This window comes from Kogia breviceps, chromosome 8 (genome assembly GCF_026419965.1).
Source record: "Kogia breviceps isolate mKogBre1 chromosome 8, mKogBre1 haplotype 1, whole genome shotgun sequence".
In the NCBI taxonomy this organism is placed as follows: Eukaryota; Metazoa; Chordata; class Mammalia; order Artiodactyla; family Physeteridae; genus Kogia; species Kogia breviceps.
In genome coordinates, this window is record NC_081317.1 from 27641977 (window position 1) to 27664346 (window position 22370).

Consider the following 22370-nt stretch of genomic DNA (forward strand, 5'->3'; position numbering starts at 1 on the left):
TCCTCTACTCACAGTTCTTTCTTCAGGCCAAGTGCTCATTCAAACCTTGGCCTTTTAATGGCTGATTAGGGGAGCTGTGAAAGAGTAAGGTTAATCTCAGCTGCTAGACCAAAATTTGGCAAACTGTTTTGTAAAGGGCTGGACAGTAAATTTTTTTTTGATTGAAGTATAGTTGATTTTACAATGTTGTGTTAGTTTCTGGTGTACAGCAAAGTGATTCAGAAATATATATATGTGTGTATATGTATATATGTATTATTTCTCATATTCTTTTCCACTACAGTTTATTATAAGATAGTGAATATAGTTCCCTGTGCTATACAATAGGACCTTGTTGTTTATCTGTTAATCCCAAACTCCTAATTTATCCCTTCCTGCCTTTCCCCTTTTGTAACCATAAGTTTGTTTTCTGTGTCTTTGAGTCTGTTTCTGTTTAGTAAATAAGTTCATTTGTATCATATTTTAGATTTAACATATAAATGAATGATATCATGTGATATTTGTCTTTCTGTGTCTGACTTCACTTAATATGATAATCTCTAGGTCCATCCATGTTGCTGCAAATGACATTATTTCATTCTTTTTTATGACTAAGTAGTATTCCATTGTGTGTGTGTGTGTGGTTTTATATATATATATATCTCACATCTTCTTTATGCATTCCTTTGTAGATGGACATTTAAGTTGCTTCCATGTCTTGGTTATTGTAAATAGTGCAATGAACATTGGGGTGCATGTATCTTTTTGAATTAGAGTTTTCTCTGGATATGTGCCCAGGAGTGGGATTGCTGTATCATATGGTAATTCCATATGATAGTTTTTTAAGGAACCTCCATACTGTTCTCCACAGCAGCTGTACCAATTTACATTCCCACCAACAGTGTAGATGGGTTTCCTTTTCTCCACACCCTGTCTAGCATTTATTATTTGTATACTTTTTAATGGTGGCCATTCTGACTGGTGTGAGGTGATATCTCATTGTAGTTTTGATTGGCATTTCTCTAATAATTAGCAATGATGAGCATCTTTTCATGTGCCTATTTGCCATCTTTATGTCTTCTTTGGAGAAATGTCTATTTAGGTCTTCTGCCCATTTTTTGATTGGGTTGTGGTTTTTTTTTTGATATTGAGTTGTATGTGCTCTTTGTATATTTTAGAAATTAAGCCCTTGTCGGCCACATAATTTGCAAATATTTTCTCCAGTATTTAGGTTGTCCTACCTTTTTGTTTATGGTTTCCTTTGCTGTGCAAAGGCTTATACGTTTGATTAGGTCTTATTTGTTTATTTTTGCTTTTATTTCTATTGCTTTGGGAGACTGACCTAAGAAAACATAAGTACGATTTATGTCAGAGAATGTTTTGCCTATGTTCTTTTCTAGGAGTTTTATGGTGTCATATCTTATAGTTAAGTCTTTAAGACATTTTGAGTTTATTTTTGTATATGGTGTGAGGGTATGTTCTAACTTCATTGAGTTACATGCAGCTGTCCAGCTTTCCCAACACCACTTGCTAAAGAGACTGTCTTTTCTCCATTTTATATTCTTGCTTCCTTTGTTGAAGATTAATTGACTGTAGGTGGGTGGGTTTATTTCTGGGCTCTCTATTCTGTTCCATTGATCCATTTGTCTGTTTTTGTGCCAGTACCATGATGTTTTGACTACTGTAGCTTTGTAGTATTGTCTGGAGGGTTATGCCTCTGGCTTTGTAAATATTTTAGGCTTTGCAGGCCACACATGGTCTCTGTCTCTTCTCCTCCTCTTCCTCTTCCTTCTTCTTTATATTTTTTTTATTTATTTATTTTTGGCTGCATTGGATCTTCGTTGCTACGTGCGAGCTTTCTCTAGTTGTGGCAAGCAGGGGCTACTCTTCGTTGCAGTGCACGGGCTTCTCAGTGTGGTGGCTTCTCTTGTTGTGGAGCATGGGCTCTAGGCATGCGGGCTTCGGTAGTTGCAGCACGTGGACTCAGTAGTTGTGGCTCGTGGGCTCTAGAGTGCAGGCTCAGTAGTTGTGGTGCACAGGCTTAGTTGCTCTGCAGCATGTGGGATCTTCCCAGACCAGGGCTCAAACCTGTGTCCCCTGTATTGGCAGGCGGATTCTTAACCACTGCACCACCAGGGAAGTCCCCGCTTCCTTCTTCTATACTACTCTTTAAAAATGCAAAATCCATCCCTAACTTGAAGGCTGTATTAAATGAGGTTACAAGCCACATTTGGTCATCAGCTCATAATTTGTGGACTCCTGTGCTAGGTAGTAAGTTCCATGAGGGCAGGAACAAATCTGTCTCATTATCCTTATGGTCTAGTGCTAGCCTGGCACATGATAGGTCCTTGATTAGTACTTGTTGAATGAATGAATAAACGAATAAATGGGTTCAAACAAGTCTCTCTCTTCCAAATTTAAGAGACAGAATTCCTATATAGTTCTATAGTGAATTGGAGAACCCCAGGGAAGCTTGCTATTAAGTTGGCTCGTTGCTCTATCTGCAGTTGCCAAAGGGCATAGGTGCTTTCCATGGAGTATGCCTTAGCCTAAGTGTTGATACCTACCTGCAATTCCACCCCTATCTTCTAGCTGAGAACCGAGCCTCCCTGCAGCCTCAGTTCCATACTAAACTGTACTAGTAGTGTGCTGGTAAATGTTTAACAACCAGCTTCACAACAAACAAAGAATTCCTGATTTATAGCATTTGCCAATATCCATGGTGTCAATACTTCCACCCTGGCCAATTTCATGCTATAAATGTGAAGTCACTAAACTTGAAGCTGGGAAGAGATATGCACAATCAGCTGTCTGTAGCTGTAGCATGCCATTAAACCATACCCCTCCCCCCTGCTCACTCCTGCAGTCCTAAGGACCACACACCTCCTGGGGGAAAACTTGAAAGAAACCTTAGTTCCCACAGTTCCTGCCTCAGGATTGGGCTCTTCTCCTTGTTTTGGTGGATGGGTACCATTATCTTGCCTTCCAAGATTTCCTGGATTAAGGCCTTTGCCTCCTTTGATCCCCAACCCCTGACTGCTTATCTGACCCCCTGGCTCCCTGGTTTTGCAGAATACAGATGGCTGTACACTTCCTGATCCACCCTGACTTCCTGGCTGTCAGATTTCTGACATGCTTCTGAGCACAGAGAAGCATAGCCACTCTACCTCCTGCAAGGTCTTCTGGTTTTCAGGCTGTGATCTGCTTTGGCCACTCACTTCAGTTCTCACAGCACACCTCTTTTGTCTGCTGGGAGGTTAACTCTCATCCTACCAATCGGGAGCTTAGTTCCCAGCTCAATTCTCCTTGCTCTGTCTTGGCTTCTGTCTAATTAGTACCATTTGCCTCTAAACCTGTACATAATTTTCACCTTCACTGATTCACACAAATAGTAATTACTGGGTACTTTCTGTGTACCAGGCTCTGTCTAGGTACTGGGGATACCTCAGTGAACAAAACAGGTAGGATTCTCTGTCCTTGGGGAACTTATAAGAAAGTGTGAGGAAACTCATATTAAACAATAGGAGTAATAAATAAATAAAATATTACAGAAGAAGGTGATAAGTAGGATGGAGAAAGTGAGCAGGGAAAGATGGGTTGACAGTGCTGATAGGAGGCACATGGTTAGAGTGGCCTCTTTGAGAAGGTAACATTTGAGCAGAGCCTTAAAAAGCATTCCATGTATCCTGTACTCTCATACACAACATCTACTCATCATCAACATCTGGTCATATAGGTATGTAGCTCACCTCAGCCTGAGAACTTCCAGGACTTTGTTTCTCACAGAGGGACTATTTCCTATAAGAGAGAAGCAGAAAATATTGTAATTATATGCTTGGGCTTTGGTATAGAAAACGTGGCTTTGAATCCTTGCTCTGTGGCCAGTTAGGGCAGCTATTGAGGTTTACGCAATCTCCTGGACAATGGGTTTCTTGAGGGCAGGGACTGGATCTGTCTTGTTCACCCTGTAGCCCCCATGCCTAGTAGTATCTGGCGTCTGTCAATACTTACTAACTGATGAGTTCAGAGCTAAGTCTCTGGTTTGTTTATTAGCCTTATTGTCCTGGGAAAATTCCTTGCTGAGATTTCAGTTCCTCATATGTAAAATGGGGATGTTAATAATGATAATAGCAGTATCTAGCCCATACCAGTATCCACCTAATAGGGTTGCTGGGTGAGTTAAATTTTAACAATTTATAATACATGTAGAGCACTTGGCACAGTGCCCAGTACATGGTGAGCACTTACTAAACAAATGTAATGAATAGTCATGGTGTTAGAGTCAACATCCAGAGTTAGTGTTCTTCAATTTAAGAGACATTATTATGGAAAGATTCCTTGCTTCCCTCATAACTTGGTGCCATCAACCAAGCCTGCACAGTGCCTGTTATAACCTCTGAGGAGGTATGAGAGGTGTGCATGAGGTAGACGGTGGATAGGGGCTGCTGAGGAGCCTTGGGGAAGAGGAGAGAGCCCAGGTAGCAGGACTGAGGGGGTCCCTGGAGCACTGTGGCCAGGACAGAGGCTGTTGTATAAACAGGCAGGCACTCATTCAGAATTGGGAAGTGGAGTTGCAGTGTCCAGATAATGACACGGAGCAAGGGGATTAATGGAACGTTAGCTGAGATTAAAGAGAGTAATTTTCTTTAGGGCATGGGCATCACTGGTGGGGTCTGGAAACAAGGACTAGACCATGTATCCTATGCCAGGGTCTTTCTTCCTCTTAAAGTGTATTCTCAGCCCCAGTTTCCGGGCTTTCCCAGCAGCTCCCAGCATTTGCTGAACTGACTCTCTTGTCTCTTTGATTGCTTCCATCTCGTCTCCTAGGTTTGTTTCTCATGAAGACATCTGTCTGGATGAGGACCCCTGCTGTCTCTATGGGCACAGCCAGGGGCACCACTTGCTAAGTCATTAGGAATGTAACCACCACTGCAGTGGTTCCCAGTGAGTGTAGACCGTCGTTAACACTGTTACACAGAATGCAGCATCCTGACCAAACAGGCCCAAGCAGAAGAGGCTTCTCTTCCTACTAGGCTCCTGGCTGGAAGCAGATGTTTTATGGAAGTCAGTTGCCATCCAGATAGTCGGCAGCATTTGTTTAGAAGCCTCTGCACGTCTGTCCCTGTGATGAGGGAGATAGCATTTCAATGCAGAAAAGATAACAAATCTCATCAAAATCTCTGATTACTTCCTGAGGATTGATTCCTAGAAGTGGCTTTAAGGGTAAAAACACTTTTAAGCCTCTTGATACGTATTGCTATATTGCCTTCCAAAAAGAACATACTGATTCACATGCCCTTTTATTGCATTTGATTGTGCCCATTTTATCATACCAGTACTATTATTAAAAGTTTTAAAATATGTGTAACAGAGAGGCAAAGTGACATTTCTTTGATTAAATCTTTATTTATTTATTTTTTAATTAACAGGGGCATGAACATTTTGAAATGTTTGTTTGCTGTGGAGATAATACTTGGTATCCTCTCCAGGGTAGGTCTGGAGGAATATTGACTAGATATATTTCTGGCTGAATTTTATTTATGTTATTTATTTTTAAAATACCCACACAGTAAAATTTACTTTTGTTGTTATATAGTTTTGTGATTTTGACAAGTACACAGAGCCATGTAACTAAGACAATCAGAATATGAACAGTTTTCTTCCTCATCTTTTATGCTGCCTCTTTGTAGTAAAACCCTCCACCAACTCTTAGCCCCGGGCAACTACTGATCTCTTCTATGCCTCTATATTTTTGCTTTTTCCAGAATGATATGACAGTGCATTTAATAGAGCAAAAATTAAAAAATTTAAGTCCAACTTATCAATATTTTTCTTTTATATATTGTGCTTTGTTGTCCTGCTAAGAACTCTTCGCTTAACCCAAGGTCACAAATATTTTCTTCTAAAAGTTTTCTAATTTTATATTTTATATTTATGTCTATAATCCATTTTGTTAAATTTTGTGCAAGGTGTGAGGTGTTGGTCAAGATTCATGTTTTTGTTGTTTATTGATGTCCATTTGTTCTGGCTCCATTGCTAAAAAATCTAACTTTTTTCTATTTAATTGCCTTTGTGTCTCTGTCAAAAATCAGTTGGCCATATGTGTTTTTTTCCTGGCCTCTCTATTCTGTTTCATTGATCTTTCTTATCTTCATTATCACCTGGTCTTGATTATAGTGGGTTGCTATCTTTTGTCTCTTCCAGAATGACATACAAATGGCATCATGTGGTATATAAAATTTGAGTCTGGCTTGTTTCACTTAGAATAAAGAATGAATGTCTTCGAGATTCATTCAAGTTGTTGTGTATGTCAATCTTTCATTTGTTTTTATTGTTCAATAGTATTTCATTATATGGATGTACTAGAGATTGTTTAACCATTCAATTGCTGTTCTTTTTCAAAGTTGGCCTGGCTGTTCTAGTTCCTTTGCCTTTTGTAGAATCAGCTTGTAAATAGCTGCAAAACTTGATTGCGATAATGTTGGGATTTCTGTAAGTCTAGAGATAATTATGGGGAGAATTGACATACTAACAATATTGAGTCTTCCAATCTATGAATATGGTGTATCTTTCCATGTATTTAACTCTTTTAAAATTTCTTTCATCAGTGTTTTATAGTTTGTAGATTATACCTAAGTATTTCATCTTTTGGAATTGTCAGTGGTACTGTTTTTAAAATTTAAAATTCAGTTTCAAATTGTTATTGCTAGTATAAAGAAATACAATTGATTCTTTGTGTATTGACCTACTTCTGATGTTGCCCTCTTGGAAGTCACCTGCTATGTAAAGAAGTCCAATGTATTCTGGTGGAGAGAGGCCCTGGTGGACAAGAGGCCATGTGACAAAGAACTGAGGTGTCCCAGCTGACAGCCAGCCCCCATCGCCAGATGTGTGAGTGAAGCCATTTTTGGTATTCTAGCCCCAGCCAAGCTCCTAGCTGAACGTAGCCACCCAGCTGACACAGCATGGAGCTGAAGAACTGCCCATCTGAGCCCAGCCAACCCACAAAATTGTGAGAAATAATACATCTCTGTTTTTTTAAATCACTAGGTTTCGGGGCAGTTTTTCCTTGAGTAGTAGATAAGTGATATGGGGCTTAATAGCAGTTCACTTACTCAGCCCTGGGCTCCATGGCCTGGCCATGAGTGCTGGGCTCTGGTATTTCTTCCTGAGCTTCCTTGTTGCCAGTCAGACTCAGGTCTGTGTCTAGAAATGGCATCTGGCTGCCAAGTCACAGCTCTCCCTCTAGCCCACTCACTCAATAGTGATGCAGTCCAAATAGCCTGTATCTTTGCTTGAACTCAAGTTTGGCCACTGTGAGGCCTCTGCCAGCCTTGCTGTGTTGACCCTTACTGCTGACTGCTTGTTCACTTTCTTGACAACACACCTGTCTGCTTGGCTCTCCCCGGGTCCCCATCACAATGTCCTCTCTCTGGCCTGGTTGAAAGCCCCAGGGCTTTTATTTGTAGTGCCTCCTTCCTACCTCCTGATACAAGATTCTTTCTCTGTGGGGCCTGTTTCACGTTGCTACAAGTGGATCAGTATTCCTCAGGCCTGAAACCCCAACTATAGTTCCAAGAATTGGCAGCTGTTTAAACCTGACCTAGAACTTTCCGAGTGGTTGGATTTTATTAACTGTTCAGTAAAAAGACTTGGAACCCTGGAGATAAGTTAGTTTAAAAAAGTAAGTCAGGGCAAACACTTCCTGGCCTGTCCTTACTAGCTGTGCAATCTGGGACAAGTTCCCAGGCGCTTGTAAACCACATTTTCTTCACTTGTAAAGTAGGGATAATAATATGTGATAAGATAATGCATGTGCATTGCTGAGCAACATGCCTGGCACATAGCAACTGTTTAATAGTGGCAGTTATCATAATTAATATTGAAAGTCAGTGATAGAAGGGCCCTTAGGGATTATTTAATCCAAGAGCCAATTTTTCAGCAGGATAAAGTAAGGTCCAGAGAGACTGAGTGACTTGCCTAGGGTTACCACAGCTCATAGTTGATCAAGGGCTAGAACACTAGTTTCCCAACCTCTAATCTCATGCCTTTCCCACTGCGTCACAGTTTTTTGGCTTAGGAGGCCCTGAAGAAAAAAAGGGAAAAGGAAGAAACTACCAACTACTAAGTGCCTACTTTGTGCTTTTATATATATCATGTCATTTTATCCCCATGATAACTTTATAAATTATTATCTCCACTTCACTACATGAAGGCACCAGGGCTTGGAAAAATTAAAATCTTGCCTAAAGGTCCCACAGGTGGCAGATTGGGGACTCCAACCCATGTCTGTCTGACTCCAAAACCAGCCCACGCTCCTCTACCATCTCATGCCCTTTCTGGGTCGGGCTGGGGAGCCTGAGAACCACAGGAAAGAAGAGTTTCTGTAGAGCCTGGCACCACCCTGGCTGCATTTCTTCTCAATCCTCAGATGCAGTAGCTGGTCTGCATGCAAGAGCCTTTCATCCTTCCTTCTACACAATCCTTTTAACTGAAACCAAGTGGCCAAAACTTAACTGTAATTCTGCAGAACTGGCAGCGAGAGGCCTGGCTGGGCCTTGGGCTGCTCACCCTAAACGTCATGTGCACAAAGAGTGGGGCTGACATTGTTTAGCTCTCTGCTCAGCAGTGCCCAGCCAAGCCTCCCGGTCTAAATTGAGCCCTTAATCGTTTTCCTGGCATTTGCTCAGACAGGATTTTATTTTCTAGTAATAAAAGCTCCTACATTGTAGGAAAAAAAAAAACCCGATCTGCCTCTTTTCTAGCTTTTGTGAACGCTTCACCACCTGTCCTTCCCTCCCCGCCTTGTTTTCATGCTTGGGGCAGAGCCAGATTGTTTTGTGCCTGCTGTCAAGTTTGGGGGAGCTCTGCGTGGGCAGAGAAATGCACTTGCATTGACTGTGCCTCTGCTCATTACCAAAGGCCTCCCATCTCTTGGACTAAGAGGTTTAATCCTGCAGGCTTGACTTCTGGGTCTGCAGGTGGCACAGGGAAGCCAGTCCCAAGGAAGGAGGAACAAAGTGAGTAACCAAGGGCCTCCCACCTAAGCAGCTCTTGATGGCTCACACCTGGTTAGCTCAGTTTTTCCCTTAAGAATTTTCAGTGGCTCCCCAGTCCTACAGACTCAAGTGCACACTTCCTGAGACTGTGTTCAGACCCACCTCCTCAGCCTCTTTTTTTTGTTTGTTTTGGTGAAAAATGAAATAACATACAATATAGATGCCTAAAAAAGTAAAATTGAAACTCACCAGAATCTTCACCACTATAACCAATGTTAATATATTGGCATTTATCATTCCACACCTATGTGTAAATATATATATATATATATATATATATATATATATATATATATATATATATATATATTTAAAGATTTTGAGGCCTTTTCTAACCTTATCTTGTGACAATTCCCACAATGCATTAAGCATTATCTAGACCGAGTCTACCTTCTGTAAATATATCATTCACTTTCACATTTCTAAGACTTTGTATCTGCTAGCTAATCTCTCTGCCCAAAATGCTCTTTATACATTGCCTGGCACATAGTAAGCTCTAACAAAATTAGTTGCTCCTCTTCACTTCCTTTCTTGCCTGGTGAGCTCCTACTTACTATTTAAAATTCTGCTGAAATAACTCCCCCTCTGTGAAATCCCACTCTCTCCCAAACGCACACTTGTCTACTTACCAGTTAGCCACTCGTTGTCCATTTTGGGACCCATGGATCTGCTGCCTCCCACCCTAGCCTGTTCTAATACTGAGTTCTTCCAAGGCAGTCAGGGGACTTTACTCAGAACCCAGTATGGGCTGGAGAAATGGGCATCACCTCTATCAGAGGCAGCGATTTGCTGCTGAAGCTGAGCCGAGGCACATTGCTGTGGGCCTGGCACTGCTGGACTGGTCAGGGTGGCCTGTGAGCTGCTGTTTGGACAGAGATTCCAAATTGCTAAGTAGGCCCCTGTTGTTTACTCCTCCCTGTCTGGCAACAGCCAACCTTCAACCTTAAGAGCATTATAGTGCCAGGGAGCTGTCTTGGCAGACCTTGGATGAATTATTTACTCTTTTCTTGCTGAGTGAATGCAGGCATCTGTGTGGTGTGTCCAATTCTGGGCACATCTAAGGCGCTTCTCAAGATGCTTGGGCCAGAATTCTAGACTTAATGATGCTGTATCTTTAGAGGGGGTACATTTTGTTCTCTCCGGCTCACCTTTGCCCCCAGCTCCCTGCACTGCCCTCCCACCCCCATCTACAATTAAAATGGAAATTTTACATTTGCTTGCTGGTGTACGGTCCTTGCTCCTCTCCCCTCTTTTGCCACCCACCATGAAGCTCCTATGTCATAATCTTACACATCCTTCCACCTGGTCTTCCTTCTTCTTCCAGACTTGAAAACACTGATAGAAACCAGGGGAAATGGTTTACTGGATGCTGTAGCTGATTTGAGCAGCATAAGTTGAAAGCATGAGCTGGGTGCTTTCCAATGCCTCAGATCACTCCTGGGCAGTCATCCTCAAGAGAAGGTTTCTAGTCTTCCTGGGTAACACACCTCCATTCCCCAAATCCCCGAGAATGAAAAAATGAAGCAATAGAAGTGACTGGGAACAGCGTCTAACGGTACCTGAACTCACATTGTGTCAAACACTCAGCCTGACTCAATGATAAAGTGACTTGAGTTTCTCCAGGCCTCACCAACCTGTATCAATGATGGGATCTTATTAGGGGCAATGACCTATATTTTGCTTTCTCTTGCTCCTGCAACTTTGTTCCCTAGAAGCATTTCACAGCTGCTCACAAGTACCCCTCTCATTCTTCCTCTCACACCCATGTTGGCAGTGTTTCTAGATCACCTGGCAGCTTTGGGGGCGGGTTGTGGTGGGTGCCTTATGTGCTCTTGTCTGCACTAAGAACACTTTCTCCTCCTATGGAAACTGTTCAGGTGACTAAGCAGCATCAAACGGAGTTCTCCACACGCTGGGAAGAGCACTCCTCCTCCACTCCTCCTCACTTGTACCCCTAAAGCCCGACTCTGCCCCATTTTGCATCTTAGTTTGTCCCTAGGCCCTAAAGTGGTAATGTCCTTTGTGAAAACAGCCCCCTCGGCTTCTGCATGAAGCCCCTCTCTGCTGAGTTCTGACTCCCGCCATGGTGTCGGCCAGGCACAGATGTCTGAAGCTTCCCGCCCATCTGTGTTTCTTTTTCTGGCTTGTGATCAAACCACTTCCTCATCCTCACGTGGAGTGACTCCCAGACACCCTACATACCAGTTCTTCAAACACACCACCCAGGGCTGAAACCAGTTTAGGCTCAAGTTGGGACCTCATTAAAATGATAAATGTTTTTCCAGTTCTTTCCAGTTTATAAAACTCTTTCACATACGTTATTTCACTTAATACTGGAAGCAGCCTTTTGAAGGACGTGTTATCTTTATTCTCTCTGGGGAGTAAAACTGAAGGTCACGCAGGTCAGGGAATGTGGATATGGCTACTTTTTTAAAAAATTGAAGTATAGTTGATTTACAATGTTGTTAGTTTCTGGTGTACAACAAAGTGAGTCAGTTATACATATACATACATATATATATACACAAACACATATATTCTTTTTCATATTATTTTACATTATGGTTTATTACAGAATATTGAATATAGTTCACTGTGCTATGCAGTACCACCTTGTTGTTTATTTTATATATAGTAGTTTGTATTCGCTAATCCCAAACTCCTAATTTATCCCTCCCTCACCCCTTTTATACTTTGTTAACTGTAAGTTTGTTTTCTGACATGACTACTTATTTAGTAAATGACAGAGCTGGGAATTTTCAGTCCTGCTAATCAGAATCCTAAGTTCCCTTTGTTATAGCACCACAATGCCCAACATTTAGATGATTGAAAGGGATATGGAAAAAGTCAAAATGGCTGTGACTTCAGACCTGGAGTTAGATGCAGCTGGCACCACCCAGAGTTGATTGAAATATCTGATAGAGTAATGGCTAGAATTGTGTAGTCCAGGCAAAAATGGCTATGGTCTCTTCTCAAAAGTTTATGAGACTTTTCTGTTCATTTGGCTGGTCTTCATTTTTTATCTGTGCTCCAGGTATTTGGCTAAGACTTACCGTATAGTTATTTTTGTGGGTCTCTTACTATGTTTGCTCTACTTTAGGATCCTTGAGCACAGGCACCATGTTTTTGGCATCTTTGCATGTTCCAAAGCAAGAGCTATGAATATAGTAGGTGCTATAATAAATGTTGTTGGAGTGTTTTGGAATGAATGACTATTTCTTAATGTCACCCTCTTAGATTTCCAAGTGGATAATTCAAATGTAGCCATTTCTTCCCCATTAGCACCTCTATCAGAGGATGAGCATGGTACATGATCAAGCAAAATAATTCAAACCTCTTGGTCTCCTGCCTCAATTTCCAAGTCTTTATGTTGCCCAGCTGTTCCCTTTTGGGCCCATTGATGCACTTCACTTTCAGTTGCCCTCCCTCCCTGTCCCCCACTTCCCATTTCTGAGTCCAAACCAATTCAGGTAGGAAGTAGATCAACAACCTCAGTGCCATTGGTAGGGCTTGGTGGTCAGTCATCTGATTGAACTTGGGGTTTGATGGTCTAATGACATGTTTTCCCAAGTGACATTTGTTCTCTTCCCTGTTCATTGTTGTTCCAAGCCATAGATCTGGCTTATACTGGTCTCTAGTTCTCCTGCCCAAAAGCACTATTCCCTTTTACGACTGGACAATGGCCCTGAATTCAGCCTAGGACTGGGTCCTGATATCCTACCAGTGCCAACCTTCTCCCTAGGCAGGAACCTGGATCTTTATACCAGCTTATGGCTGCCCATGGACAATTTGTCTAGAAATAACTTCCCACCTTTCTGTCTGCCTGACTGGGGAGTGCAGACAGGATGTTTGGATTCCTCTCCATTGTGCTCCACCCATTTGATTGGAAGAGTTTCTTCAATCATGCTTGGGCTTGCTATGTCCTTTGGCCACTGTGCCTCACCCATCTGGCTGCCAGTCTGGTATATGCCTTTGCAGCTGGGCCTATTTCTCCTGCTAAAGAACTGACTGTATACTTCTAGGGCCAGGGTTTTGCTTTGTCCTCTCTGCCTGCTCTGCATGGCTGTGAGAAACCCATAGTGTCCTGTGCATACCCTAGCTAAAAATCCCTTTGTCTTCATCTTAATGTGCTCTTTGAGAGGTTTGGTGTGAAGGAAAGTTTGAAAGTAATTGGATAAATTTAAGGTTAATGTTTGGGGTGGATTTTATTGGTTTATTCTGTATTATTACCATTTTTTTTTTAACGCACATTCAGTCAGATACTGAATATTGCTTCCTAGTGTTACTGAACTCAGATTTGGCTGCTTGACACTTGAAAGTCAATACTTGAGAGACAAGTGCTGGTAGGAATGGAAAGCTTGCTTTAATCAGAAGGCCAGTAATAAAGAGAAAAGGCAGATTCATGTCCCAGAACCAACTCTGAAGATTCTGCTCAGCCATGAAAGTTTTAAAGGGAAAAAGATGATGTAATCTCAGTTAATCATTGAGGTAGGGGGTCAAATTTGTTGCCATCTCCCACTGGGTGCAGGCTTGTAGACTCCTGATCTTTCTTTAGATGCTGTCTCGTTCACACAGTTTGCTTTTTTTTTTTTTTTTTGGCTTTAAAATTTTTTTAAATTTATTTTTAATTTTTTTTAACATCTTTATTTGAGTATAACTTTTACAATAGTGTGTTAGTTTCTCCTTTACAACAAAGTGTATCAGTTATACATATACATATGTTCCCATATCTCTTCCCTCTTGCGTCACCCTCCCTCCCACCCTCCCTATCCCACCCCTCTAGGTGGTCACAAAGCACAGAGGTGAACTCCCTGTGCTATGTGGCAGCTTCCCACTAGCTGTCTAATTTACATTTGGTAGTGTATATATGTCCATGCCACTCTCTCACTTCATCACAGCTTACCCTTCCCCCTCCCCATATCCTCAAGTCCATGCTCTAGTAGGTGTGTGTTTTATTCCCGTCCTACCACTAATCTCTACATGACATTTTTTTTTCTTAGATTCCATATATATGTGTTAGCATACGGTATTTGTTTTTCTCCTTCTGACTTACTTCACTCTGTATGACAGACTCCAGGTCTATCCACAGTTTGCTTTTGAGGTTACTGAAGGGGAAGATGAGGAAAAGATCTAGTCATCCGTTGATTACTTATTCTTCATTTGTATTTCTTAGATCTAAGGAAAGAACCAAAAAGTTAGGTGAGGCACTGTGTGATCAAAAGATCTGAAAGGTGTGCTTGAGCCGCAGGTTAGTTAAAATATAGCTTTGCTAAAGTGACAAGACAAAAGGGTCTCCTACAGAGAGTTGCTTCCCGCAGTAGAGCTGCCTGCAAAAAGCTGCTTACATATCCATTGCTATGGGATTATGAGCTAAGGACCATCTTCTGTAACTTTTTTTTTTAAGCATCTTTATTGGAGTATAATTGCTTTACAATGGTGTGTTACTTGCTGCTTCATAACAAAGTGAATCAGCTATATGTATACATACATCCCCATATCTCCTCCCTCTTGTGTCTCCCTCCCACCCTCCCTATCCCACGCCTCTAGGTGGTCACAAAGCACCGAGCTGATCTCCCTGTGCTAAGCGGCTGCCTCCCACTAGCTATCTATTTTACGTTTGGTAGTGTATATATGTCCATGCCACTCTCTCACTTCGTCCCAGCTTATGCTTCCCACTCCCTGTGTCCTCAAGTCCACTCTCTACATCTGCATCTTTATTCCTGTCCAACCCCTAGGTTCTTCAGAACCTTTTTTTTTTTTTTGATTCCATATATATGTGTTAGCATAAGGTATTTGTTTTTCTCCTTCTGACTTACTTCACTCTGTATGACAGACTCTAGGTCCATCCACCTCACTACAAATAACTCAATTTCATTTCTTTTTATGGCTGAGTAATATTCCATTGTATATATTTGCCACATCTTCTTTATCCATTCATCTGTTGATGGACACTTAGGTTGCTTCCATGTCCTGGCTATTGTAAATAGAGCTGCAATGAACATTGTGACACATGACACTTTTTGATTTATGGTTTTCTCAGGGTATATGCCCAGTAGTGGGACTGCTGGGTACTATGGTAGTTCTACTTTTAGTTTTTTAAGGAACCTTCATACAATTCTCCATAGTGGCTGTATCAATTAACATTCCCACCAACAGTGCAGGAGGGTTCCCTTTTCTCCACACCCTCTCCAGCATTTACTGTTTGTAAAGTTTTTGATAATGACCATTCTGACCAGTGTGAGGTGATACCTTGCTGTGTTTTTGATTTGTATTTCTCTAATGATTAGTGATGTTGAGCATCCTTTCATGTATTTGTTGGCAATCTGTATATCTTGTTTGGAGAAATAGGAGAAAGACCTGTTTAGGTCTTCTGCCCATTTTTGGATTGGGTTGTTTGTTTTTTTGATATTGTACAAAAAAATGTACAAGCATGAGCTGCTTGTACATTTTTGGAGATTAATCCTTTGTCAGTTGCTTTGTTTGCAAATATTTTCTTCCATTCTGAGGGTTGTCTTTTCATCTTGTTTATGGTTTCATTTTCTGTGCAAAAGCTTTTCAGGTTCATTAGCTCCCATTTGTTTATTTTTGGTTTTATTTCCATTTCTCTATGAGGTGGGTCAAAAAGGATCTTGCTGTGATTTATGTCATGGGGTGTTATACCTATGTTTTCCTCTAAGAGTTTTTACAGTATCTGGCCTTACATTTAGGTCTTTAATCCATTTTTTTATCTTTTTTTTTTTTTTTTTTTTTTTATGGTACGCGGGCCTCTCACTGTTGTGGCTTCTCCTGTTGAGGAGCACAGGCTCTGGACACGCAGGCTCAGCAGCCATGACTCACGGGCCCAGCTACTCCGTGGCATGTGGGATCTTCCCAGACCGGGGCACGAACCTGTGTTCCCTGCATCGGCAGGCGGACTCTCAACCACTGCGCCACCAGGGAAGCCCTTTAATCCATTTTGAGTTTATTTTTGTGTATGGTGTTAAGGAGTGTTCTAATTTCATTCTTTTACATGTAGCTGTCCAGTTTTCCCAGCACCACTTATTGAAGAGGTTGTCTTTTCTCCAATGTATATTCTTGCCTCTTTTATCAAAAATAAGGTGACCATATGTGCATGGGTTTATCTCTGGGCTTTCTGTCTTGTTCTATTGATCTATATTTCTGTTTTGGTGCCAGTACCATACTGTCTTGATTTCTGTAGCTTTGTATTATAGTCTGAAGTCTGGGAGCCTGATTCCTCCAGCTCCATTTTTCGTTCTCAAGATTGCTTTGGCTATTCGGGGTCTTTTGTGTTTCCATACAAATTGTGAAATTTTTTGTTCTAGTTCTATGAAAAATGCTGGTGGTAGTTTGATAGGGATTGCATTGAATCTATAAATTGCTTTGGGTAGTAGAGTCATTTTCACAATGTTGATTCTTCCAATCCAAGAACATGGCATATCTCTCCATCTGTTTGTATCATCTTTAATTTCTTTCATCAGTGTCTTATAGTTTTCTGCATTCAGGTCTTTTTTCTCCTTAGGTAAGTTTATTCCTAGGTATTTTATTCTTTTTGTTGCAATAGTAAATGGGAGTGTTTCCTTAATTTCTCTTTCAGATTTTTCATCATTAGTGTATAGGAATGCAATAGGTTTCTGTGCATTAATTTTGTATCCTGCTACTTTACCAAATTTATTGATTAGCTCTAGTAGTTTTCTGGAAACATCTTTAGGATTCTCTATGTATAGTATCATGTCATCTGCAAGCAGTGACAGCTTTACTTCTTTTCTGATTTGGATTCCTTTTATTTCTTTTTCTTCTCCGATTGCTGTGGCTAAAACTTCCAAAACTATGTTGAATAATAGTGGTGAGAGTGGGCAACCTTGTCTTGTTCCTGATCTTAGTGGAAATGCTTTCAGTTTTTCACCATTGCAGATGATGTTGGCTGTGGGTTTGTCATATATGGCCTTCATAACGTTGAGGTAAGTTCTCTCTATGCCTACTTTCTGGAGGGTTTTTATCATAAATGGGTGTTGAATTTTGTCAAAAGCTTTTTCTGCATCTATTGAAATGATCGTATGGTTTTTCTCCTTCAGTTTATTAATATGGTTTATCACATTGATTGATTTGCATATATTGAAGAGTCCTTGCGTTCCTGGGATAAACCCCACTTGATCATAGTGTATGATCCTTTTAATGTGCTGTTGGATTCTGTTTGTTAGTGTTTTGTTGAGGATTTTTGCATCTATGTTCATCAGTGATATTGGCCTGTAGTTTTCTTTCTTTGTGACATCTTTGTCTAGTTTTGGTATCAGAGTGATGGTGCCTCATAGAATGAGTTTGGGAGTGTTCCTCCCTCTGCTATATTTTGGAAGAGTTTGAGAAGGATAGGTGTTAGCTCTTCTCTAAATGTTTGATAGAATTCGCCTGTGAAGCCATCTGGTCCTGAGCTTTTGCTTGTTGGAAGATTTTTTTAAAATTTATTTATTTTATTTTTGGCTGTGTTCAGTCTTCATTGCTGCACACAGGCTCTTCTCTAGTTGTGGCAAGGAGGGGGCTACTCTTTGTTGTGATGTGCAGCCTTCTCATTGTGGTGGCTTCTCTTCTTGCAGAGCATGGGCCCTAGATGCACAGGCTTCAGTAATTGTGGCACACAGGCTCAGTAGTGGTGGATTGCAGGCTCTAGAGCATAGGCTCAATAGTTGTGGTGCAAGGGCTTAGTTGCTCTCGGCATGTGTGATCTTCCTGGATGAGGGCTCGAAAACGTGTCCCTTGAATTGGCAGGCGGATTCTTAACCACTGTGCCACCAGGGAAGTCCTGTTGGAAGATTTTTAAACACAGTTTCAATTTCAGTGCTTGTGATTGGTCTGTTTACATTTTCTATTTCTTCCTGGCTTAGTCTTGGAAGGTTGTGCTTTCCTAAGAATTTGTCCATTTCTTCCAGGTTGTCCATTTTATTGGCATATAGTTGCTTGTAGTAATCTCTCATGATCCTTTGTATTTCTGCAGTGTCAGTTGTTACTTCTCCTTTTTCATTTCTAGTTTTATTGATTTGAGTCTTATCCCTTTTTGTCTTGATGAGTCTGGCTAATGGTTTATCAATTTTGATTATCTTCTCAAAGAACCAGCTTTTAGTTTTATTGATCTTTGCTATCGTTTCCTTCATTTCTTTTTCATTTATTTCTGATCTGATCTTTATTATTTCTTTCCTTCTGCTAACTTTGGGGTTTTTTTGTTCTTCTTTCTCTAAATGCTTTAGGTGTAAGTTTAGGTTGTTTATTTGAGATGTTTCTTGTTTCTTAAGGTAGGATTGTATTGCTATAAAGCTCCCTCTTAGAACTGTTTTTGCTGCATCCCATAGGTTTTGGGTCATTGAGTTTTCATTGTTATTTGTTTCTAGGTATTTTTTGATTTCCTCTTTGATTTCTTCAGTGAGCTCTTGGTTATTAAGTAGTGTATTGTTTAGCCTCCATGTGTTTCTATTTTTTACAGATTTTTTTCCTGTAATTGATGTCTAGTCTCATAGCATTGTGGTCAGAAAGGTACTTGATACAATTTCTATTTTCTTAAATTTACCAAGGCTTGGTTTGTGACCCAAAATATAATCTATCCTGGAGAATGTTCCATGAGCATGTGAGAAGAAAGTGTAATCTGCTGCTTTTGGATGGAATGTCCTATAAATATCAATTAAGTCCATCTTCTTTAATGTATCGTTTAAAGCTGTGTTCCCTTAATTATTTTCATTTTGTATGATCTATCCATTGGTGAAAGTAGGGTGTTAAAGTCCTCTACTGTGATTGTGTTACTGTCGATTTCCCCTTTTATGGCTGTTAACGTTTGCCTTATATATTGAGGTGTTCCTTTGTTGGGTGCATAAATATTTACAATTGTTATATCTTCTTCTTGCATTGATCCCTTGATCATTATGTAGTGTCCTTCTTAGTCTCTTGTAATAGTCTTTATTTTAAAGTCTATTTTGTCTGATAGGAGAATTGCTACTCCAGCTTTCTTTTAGTTTCCATTTGCATGGAATATCTTTTTCCATTCCCTCACTTTCAGTCTGAATGTGTCCCTAGGTCTGAAGTGAGTCTCTTTTAGACAGCATGTGTATGGTTCTTGTTTTTGTATCCATTCAGCCAGTCTTTGTCTTTTGGTCAAAGTATTTAATCCACTTACATTTAAGGTAGTTATCGATATGTATGTTCCTATTTCCATTTTCTTAATTGTTTTGGGTTTGTTTTTATAGGTCTTTTCCTTCTCTTATGTTTCCTGCCTAGAAAAGTTCCTTTAGCATTTGTTGTAAAGCTGGTTCAGTGGTGCTGAATTGTCTTAGCTTTTGCTTGTCTGTAAAGGTTTTAATTTCTCCATCAAATCTTAATGAGATCCTTGCTGGGTAGAGTAATCTTGGTTGTAGGTTTTTCCCTTTCATCACTTTAAACTCTGGCTTGCAGAGTTTCTGCTGAAAGATCAGCTGTTAACCTTATGGGAATTCCCTTGTATGTTATTTGTTTTTTTTCCCTTGCTGCTTTTAATATTTTTCTTTGTATTTAATTTTTGATAGTTTGATTAATATGTGTCTTGGCATGTTTCTCCTTGGATTTATCCTCTATGGGACTCTATGCTTCTTGGAGTTGATTGACTATTTTCTTCCACATATTAGAGAGGTTTTCAATTATAATCTCTTCAAATATTTTCTCAGTCCCATTTTTTTTTCTCTTTTTCTTCTGGTACCCATATAATTAGCAATGTGGTGTGCTTAATGTTGTCCCAGAGGTCTCTGAGTTTGTCCTCCATTATTTTCATTCTTTCTTCTTTATTCTGCTCTGCGGTAGTTGTTTCCACTATTTTATCTTCCAGGTCACTTATCCATTCTTCTGCCTCACTTATTCTGCTATTGATTCCTTCTAGAGAATGTTTAATTTCATTTATTGTGGTGTTCATCATTGTTTGCTCTTTAGTTCTTTTAGGTCCTTGTGAAACGTTTCTTGTATTTTGTCCATTCTTTTCCAAGATTTTGGATCATCTTTACCATCAATTATTCTGAATTCTTTTTCAGGTTGACTGCTTATTTCCTCTTCATTTGTTTGGTCTGGTGGGTTTTTACCTTCCTCCTTCATCTGTTGTGTATTTCTCTGTCTTCTCATTTTGCTTACCTTACTGTTTTTTGGGGGTCTCTGATTCACAGGCTGCAGGTTCATAGTTCCCGTTGTTTTTGGTGTCTGCTCCCCGTGGCTAAGGTTGGTTCAGTGGGTTGTGTAGACTTCCTGGTGGAGGGGACTGGTGCCTGTGTTTTGGTGGATGAGGCTGGATCTTGTGTTTCTGGTGGGAAGGACCGCATCCAGTAGTGTGTTTTGGGGTGTCGGTGACCTTATTATGATTTTAGGCAGCCTCTCTGCTAATGGGTGGAGTTGTGTTCCTGTCTTGTTCGTTGTTTGGCATAGGGTGTCCAGCACTGTAGCTTGCTGGTTTTTGAGTGGAGCTTGGTCTTAGTGTTGAGATGGAGATCTCTCAGCGAGCTTTCGCTGCTTGATATTTCATGCGGCCGGGAGGTCTCTGGTGGACCAATGTCCTGAACTCAGCTCTCCCACCTCAGAGGCTCAGGCCTGACACCTGGTCAGAGCACCAAGACCCTGTCAGACACACAGCTCAGAAGAAAAGGGAGAGAAAATGAGAAAGAAAGAAAGAAAAAGAATAATAAAATAAAATAAAGTTATTAAATCAGAAAAGAATATTAAAAATAAAAAAGTAATTAAAAAACAAAGAGAGAAAGAAATAAGAGAGCAACAAAACCACAAATCAAATCCATGAATAATAACAAGTGCTAAAAACTATACAAAAAAACAATCAAAAAAAGACAGTCAGAACCCTGGGGCAAATGGCAAAACCAAAGCTATACATTCAGAATCACAAAAAGAAGCATACAGATACACACTCACAAAAAGAGAAAAAGGAAATAAATATATATATATATAAAATTTTAAAAGAAAGAAAGCAACCAAATCAATAAATATATCTACCAATGATAATAAGCTCTAATTACTAAACTAAGATAAACATAAAACCAGAAAAAAATTAGATGCAGAAAGCAAACCCCAAGTCTACAGTTGCTTCCAAAGTCCACCCCCTCAATTTTGGGATGATTCATTTTCTATTCATGTATTCCACAGATGCAGGGTACATCGAGTTGATTGTGGAGATTTAATCCGCTGCTCCTGAGGCTGCTGGGAGAAATTTCCCTTTCTCTTCTTTGTTCACACAGCTCCTGGGGTTCAGCTTTGGATTTGGGCCTGCCTCTGCATGTAGGTTACCTGAGGGCGTCTTTTGGGAAGTCTGAGGTCTTCTGCCAGTGTTCCATAGGTGTTCTGTAGGAGATTTTCCACCTGTAGATGTAGTTTTGATGTATTTGTGGGGAGCAAGGTGATCTCCATGTCTTACTCCTCTGCCATCTTGAAGGCACCCCCTCTCTCCGTTGGTTTGTTGGATGGTGATGGCCAAACTGAGGATTTGGTTAATGTACCTCGCAGGACCCTGAGCGGTTGGAGTCGCACTACCCTTCTGTTACTTCTTCATGCTGATGTAGGGCACCATATTCTTAGAGTGGAAGTTGTTGACATGGGTCTGTAGCATCCCTTTGCTGACAATTTTAGTTGCCTGTTTACATACACAGGCAGAGCAAGCTACTATTATTTTGATACCCACAAAGATACAGATGATTATGAGAAATAGTGTTAATCCCATTCTCTTGAGGCTAGTTCTTGGAATTGTGCTAGCCATAGATTCAGTACTGCTCAAGATGGAGCAGCTTATGTCATGGCTACAGGAATGTGCATCAGACACTAAAAGATTCTGTGACTCTGTTGTGCTGATCATTAACTGAGCCTGCTCTTTTATGACTCAGGGAGGCCTGGGATACTTCAGTTTTGCTATAAACAAGAGGCAGGGGACATGGAAGGGCCTTTGTACTTGGGGGTTCCTGCAGTATTCTTCTTGGTTTCACTAGGAAATTAATATAGTTGGTCTAACTCATGTCAGATATATCCCAGTCATAAGGGTCCAGGTTCCTTTTGGGTGTCACACTTCACTGGGCTAGATGTCCTACACAGTCTGGGAAAATAAACCTTGGCAGTCACTATTTAACATAATTAGCATAATTAGCATAATTATTAACATAATTCTTTTAACATAATTGTTGTAAAAGATTTAGTCATAGCTTTCTTAAAATAGCAATAAATTGCATTAGTACCTTTTAAAGAAGAGTGATACACATTGGCTCAAATAAATTAATGTTCCCACCTAGAAAAGCATGTGAGGGGATGCACAGTGAAGAGAAGTATGGAAGAACTATGTTACAATTT